Source organism: Syngnathus floridae, unplaced genomic scaffold (assembly GCF_059516105.1).
Source record: "Syngnathus floridae isolate MCC-2025c unplaced genomic scaffold, RoL_Sflo_1.0 HiC_scaffold_74, whole genome shotgun sequence".
Classification (NCBI taxonomy): Eukaryota; Metazoa; Chordata; class Actinopteri; order Syngnathiformes; family Syngnathidae; genus Syngnathus; species Syngnathus floridae.
In genome coordinates, this window is record NW_028284103.1 from 99,998 (window position 1) to 105,793 (window position 5,796).

Sequence of the window (5,796 nt, forward strand, 5' to 3'; positions counted from 1 at the left end):
CCGCCTGACCTGAAAAGACAGTCAGACCTCATCTGCGGGGCTTCCCGACAGGTGTGACGCCAAGCGACTCCGCCCAGCGCCTTTCTTTCCGTCACCTTTTCGGCCAACTGCTGATTGCTCTGACGCAGCAGCTGCTTCTCCTCCACCCACTTGACATTCTAGAAGAGACAAACGCGTGGACAGCTTTGGAATGTTGTGTCATTTTCATCCACAAATTCTTTGGTTGACTGGAAAATGACATTTGCTTTTCTCCGCATTTTCCCAGCCACGTTCGGGGGGGGGGTTGGTCCAGTAATGCCAGACGGATGAGTGACTGAAGAATGTAGCTATTTTGTCTGAGAAAAAGGTGTGCTCATTGATGAGCTTACCTGTCCTTGTTGCTTCAGCGCTGACTCCAGATCTGCTACTCTGCTTTGATAGTGACCCATTTCTACCATCAGCTTTTCTCTGGTCTGAAAGGAGGAGGAGGGAGGCTCCTCCTCCTCCTTTCAGACCAGAGAACACCCGAGGCTGGGTGAGAACGGGGAGGCTGCGACCCGGCCGGGGGTTGCGGGAAGGGGCGCCACCTTGATCTCCTTCTCGGCGTCGTAGTCCCCTTTCGCTGGTCTGGGCTAGCAGAGCGTAGGCTCGTTGCAGCGCTTGATATTCTTGCGTCAGCTGGCGGTAGCGAAGCTCCGCCTCTTCATGCACACACCAATGCAACACAGCACTAGTACCAGAATCAGTCAGACCGGCGACAAAGCACCCGCGACGCAAAGACGAGTCCGATTCCAGGCTGAAGAGGAATGTTTGGTGTCAATACGCTGGCAGAAATGGCGGGCTACCTCTTCGGGTTCCGTGTCGGGGGTTCTGTCGGTGTGAAAAGACAAGGACGATCCGTCCGAGTCCACCAACACGTCTTCGTCGTAGCCGTAAAATGTTTCGATGACCTGCGGGCGCGGAAGCAAACATCTCTCTGAACAAACTGAAGCGACACCTCACGATGAATCGACGAGAGGAACGATAGCGAGAAAAAGGCCATTTCATCTTGCGCAACACCAAGCAGCCGCAAACAAACAGACTCACCTTGCAGGACCTCACGCTTTGTTCCTCCTCAGAGATTCTCGACGTCGGTATCGTAGCAGCAAATCTCTCTCCTGTCGACACAAATAATCCGCCTTTGAGATTCTTTGGATGCAAAGGGAACGAACGGCTCCGGCGCAGAAACAAACGCGACTCACAATGACATTTCTGACATGAGCTCCTGTCTCCAGAGCCTGAAAAACACGTCACCGGCGATGATTGGAGGGACGCTCGTCTTTTCCAAAAGTGACAACTACAGGGTGTGTCAGGGTTTTCCAGATTATCTTTATCGTATCATTGTGTTGCTTTGACTTTGACTGCGACCTGTAATAAATAATATTATTTATCCCTTATTTATCCCTATCGCTTATCCCTTCCTACACAAAGTCGTAAAACACCCCTTGCTATGTTTTGACTAGAGGTCAAGGGCTTCCTCTATTCAATCCACTCTTACACCCACCCTGTTTCTCTTAATTAAAATGCTCGTGCAGGAGCCGAGAGTCAGACTTCATTCGTACAACGGATGGACTCTCCACCTGCAGGTGTCCAAAAGAACTTACTTGTCTCCCGTGTGGTTCTTGCAAAATAAGTTGGAGCGAGCGCAACTCTAACAGGGTGCATTTTGCCACTAGCTGCCTACGGACAATGACGTCGCGCTCGCGGCTCATGGTTGACGGGCTGAGCAGCCGGGCAAGTCCGTCGTTTTCAGCGCACAGCGAGTGGCAAAGGCGCTGACAAAACGGGAGCTTTGAGCTGCTGAAAACGGCAAAACAAGTCTAAAGCGTGTTCAAACGCGTGCGCACAATGCTCCTGCTTGAAAGGTCGGAATTTAAGGGGCCAATTTTTTGGATGGCGGCCGCCGGCCAAGCTTTGGACGGAAAAGGTTTCCTGGCGACAGCGAGCGAGCGCGGCGCTGCCGTACGTGCACCGAGTCGCCTGCCTGAAGACCTTGGACAAGTCGTCGATGATGTGCCGCTGCTCCACAACTTGAAGGAACTCCATTTCACCGTCCTGCTGGCCGCAACCGCGGTCCAGGTCATTGAGCGAACTAGGCCTTCTCTGTGGAACACAAATGCAGTGGACTCTGTTGGCACGCCGCCGTTGTCCGCGTCGACTTACCAAGCTTGCCATCTCCTCGTTCTCCTGGGTGACAAAGCGCACTTTGTTTTCAAGGCGACACAGCACCAGCGAGAGTTCTTCATTCTTCCTGCTCAGGCGTTTGTTTTTGTACAGGAGTGGCAGAAACTGGCTTTCTGTTTCTCTCAGTCGCTTTAGCTGCAAGCATGAAGTGCGGGATGTGAAAGACGCACAACACGCGGGCCAGAACGTATCCATTCCTTTTGCATCGGTTTGAACGGAATCGTGGCTTTGGCTCCCAATAAAAGACATCTACCAGGCAACCGACTCGCCGCGCCGCTCAACTAATAAGCAAGCGCAATGGGTGCCTCGCTGGATGGCGCGCATCAAACGTAGCGCAAACCTTCAAGCGTGCCGTCAATAAATTACCAGTTCATTGCGCTCTTCAGAAAGCAGGGCGTTTCGATCCTCCAGTTTCCTGATGACTGCGCTGAGCTCAGCGATTTTCAGATGAAACCGTCGCGTGTCCCGATCCTCCTGAGACTGAAAACGCCCCGCAACACACACACACAAGCACTCGTTCAAAGTTCAAAACTGTTTTTGTGCTACCTTCCTCCAGCAACGAACTAAGTCATGCGTACTGCAAGTGTGTGATGAGGTGGCTTACGCAATGAAGAGGATTGCTAGTAGCGGCGTTGACCCCACTTCCAGGGTAGTTTAGGCCCGCCCTTTGGGAATCCCTCAGCGCAGCGATCTGCTGCTCGGCAGCCTGAGTCTGCAGCTGAAGGCGGTGGACGTGGCCGGCCCCAGGGCTTCATCCAAAACACTAACCGCTCTGTCTTTCAGCTTGATCTCATCCGTCTGGATGTACAAACGGGGAGCGCTCAGGCAGGCGGGCAAACTCATTTGCCAGAATTGTGACAAAAACAAAGAGAGCAACCGGCCAATTTTTTTCTTGAATCGACTAGAACACCTTTGCTGTGACAAAAGCGAAGCGAGCAACCGGACATTTTCTTCTTGTGAAATAGAATAGAATAGAATGCCTTAGGTGTCATTGCACTGCAGGTATACAACGAAATTGGGAACATAGCCACGCACCGCGCATCTGATCAGTCCTACCAGTCGGCGGATCTCCCTCTCGCAGTCTCTCTTGGTTCGGCTCAGCTCCTCCCGATGCTGGTGATGAGCCGATCGGAGCTCGGCCGCTCGGGACTGCCAGGCCTGCTGGGCCGCTGCCAGGGCTTCTTCCGCGCTCCTGGTGGAGGCGACACCGCTCGGTCTCCCGACACCGCCGCGTCTCCTCCACCTCCGCCAGCAAAGCGCCCCCCCTCCTCACCTGAGCAGACATTGCGCCACACCGTGCCGTTGAGACCGCAACGGAGCGCCGCGACGCTTACTGGGGACAAGCTACACAATACGGTAGCGGCCGCATCGAAGCCCGACGTGGCGTGCGGATAGTCAGACACGGATAGAGCGGATCACCTTGTCCATGGAGCCGTCCCTCAGGCTGAGGACCAAGGCATTCAGTCGCTGGATGTCTCCATCTTTGATTTTGATCACTCTCATCAGCTCCATTTCATGCTGCCGCAGTAATGTCTCCCTGGTAATGGCTAACTCTTTCTGCTTCTCCTCATGGAGTTTGCTTTTGAGTTCCGTCATGGCGGCGGTGGCACGGTGGTGCTCCGCCCGCAGGTCCTGACTTCTCTCTCTCTCCAGACAGCTGACCTGACATGACTTAGACTTAGACAAACTTTATTGTCATCTTGTCTGCACATGGTGCATACAAAACGAAATTCCGTTGCATACGTCTTACAACAAAGTAGTGATATTGCAGTTGAATAGAAGTAACATATCCTATGAAAATATATATATATACATATATACTATATATATATATATATATATATATATATATATATATATATATATATATTAAAAATAAGTATAAAGTGCAGCAGTGATAATTATGCAATAGTGCAAGTAGGCAAAACAGTATTCAAGAGTGTGCAGAGGAATGCTAAACCATGTATTAAACTTCTATTTAAAGGGTTTATACAAGTTCAGTAAAGTTGGTAGTGCGAGATAGTGCAAGATAGAGGTCCGTAGTGTCATAAAGTACAGTTCTGTGAATGTGTGATGCAGAGTTCAGTTTAGAGCTCAACAGTTCTAGTGTTCAACAGTCTGATGACAGCAGGGAAAAAGCTGTTGCAGAACCTGGTGGACCTGCAGCGGATGCTGCAAACCTCTTCCCAGAGGGCAGCAGGGAGAACAGTCCATGGTGGGGGTGTGATGGGTCATTGATGATGTTACGGGCACGGGACATGCAGCGCTGAGATGAAATGTCCTGAATGGAGGGAAGAGGAGCCCCTATGATCCTCTCTGCTGTCCTCACCACTCTCCTCACGTTCTTCCAATCGGAGGCGGTGCAGCCTCCACACCACACAGAGAGACAGCTTGTCAGAATGCTCTCTATGGTGCTCCTGTAGAACGTCCTCATGATGGGTGGGGGCAGGTGGGCTCTCCTCATCCTCCGCAGGAAGTACAAGCGCTTCTGTGCCCTCTTGACCAGTGCCGTAGTGTTCATAGTCCAGGTGAGGTCTTCTGTGATGTGGACCCCCAGGAATTTGGTGGTGCTGACCACCTCCACAGCTGAGCTGTTGATGATCAGTGGAGCGTGGTGAGGCTGTTTTTTCCTGAAGTCGACGATGATCTCCTTCATCTTCTCCTCATTCAGGATCAGGCTGTTTTCTCTGCACCAGCCCACCAGCTGCTCCACCTCCTCTCTGTAGTCCAGGTCGTTGTTGTCTCTGATGAGCCCCACCACCGTTGTGTCGTCTGCTGACTTCACGATGTGATTGGTGGTGAACCTGAGGACGCAGTCCTGTGTCATCAGGGTGCACAGCAGGGGGCTCAGGACGCAGCCCTGAAGGGAGCCTGTGCTGAGGGTGATGACATCAGAGGTGTTCTGTCCGACCCGGACTGACTGAGGTCTGTTGGTGAGGAAGTCTAGCAGCCAGTTGCGAAGGGGGGTGTTGAAGCCCAGGTGTTCCAATTTTCCTACCAGATGCTGTGGGATGATGGTGTTAAACGCTGAGCTGAAGTCCAGGAACAGCCTCCGCACATGGGTGTTCTTCTCCTCCAGGTGAGCCAGGCTCAGGTGAAGAACGGAGGAGATGGCGTCCTGAGTGGAGCGGTTTTGCCGGTCGGCAAACTGGAACGGGTCAAATAATAGGGGGAGTCTGGAAACGATGTGACCTTTAAGCAGCCTTTCGAAGCACTTCATCATAACCGGAGTCAGTGCAACAGGCCGGTAATCATTAAATGAGGTGATTTGAGGTTTCTTCGGCACCGGAATGATGGAGGCAGTCTTAAAGCACGCCGGCACTGTGGCTTGGCCCAGCGAGGTGTTAAAAATGTCTGTGATGACCCCAGCCAGATGACTTGCACATTCCCTGAACACACGCCCAGGAATGTTGTCGGGGCCAGGGGCCTTACAGGGGTTGACTCTCCTCAGGGTCTTCAACACATCGGCGGAGTCAAGGCAGAGTACCTCCTCTTCCTGATGGGGGACAGTTTTAACTGCTGGAGTGCCGTTTAGTGCCTCGAACCTCCCAAAGAAGTTATTTAGACCATTTAGAAAGTCAGCATCAACTACAC

The 5,796-nt window shown here is 52.2% G+C and overlaps 1 long non-coding RNA gene across 1 annotated transcript; it reads right to left on the bottom strand.

The window, feature by feature from the left end:
* Positions 1–2,564: 2,564 nt before the first annotated feature.
* LOC148377940 (uncharacterized) lies at positions 2,565–3,616 on the bottom strand. Its single transcript, XR_015856311.1, has 3 exons — positions 3,259–3,616; positions 2,807–3,000; positions 2,565–2,682 (listed from the first exon to the last, which is right to left on the bottom strand). It is a non-coding gene; the product is annotated as an uncharacterized LOC148377940 (long non-coding RNA).
* Positions 3,617–5,796: the final 2,180 nt, after the last annotated feature.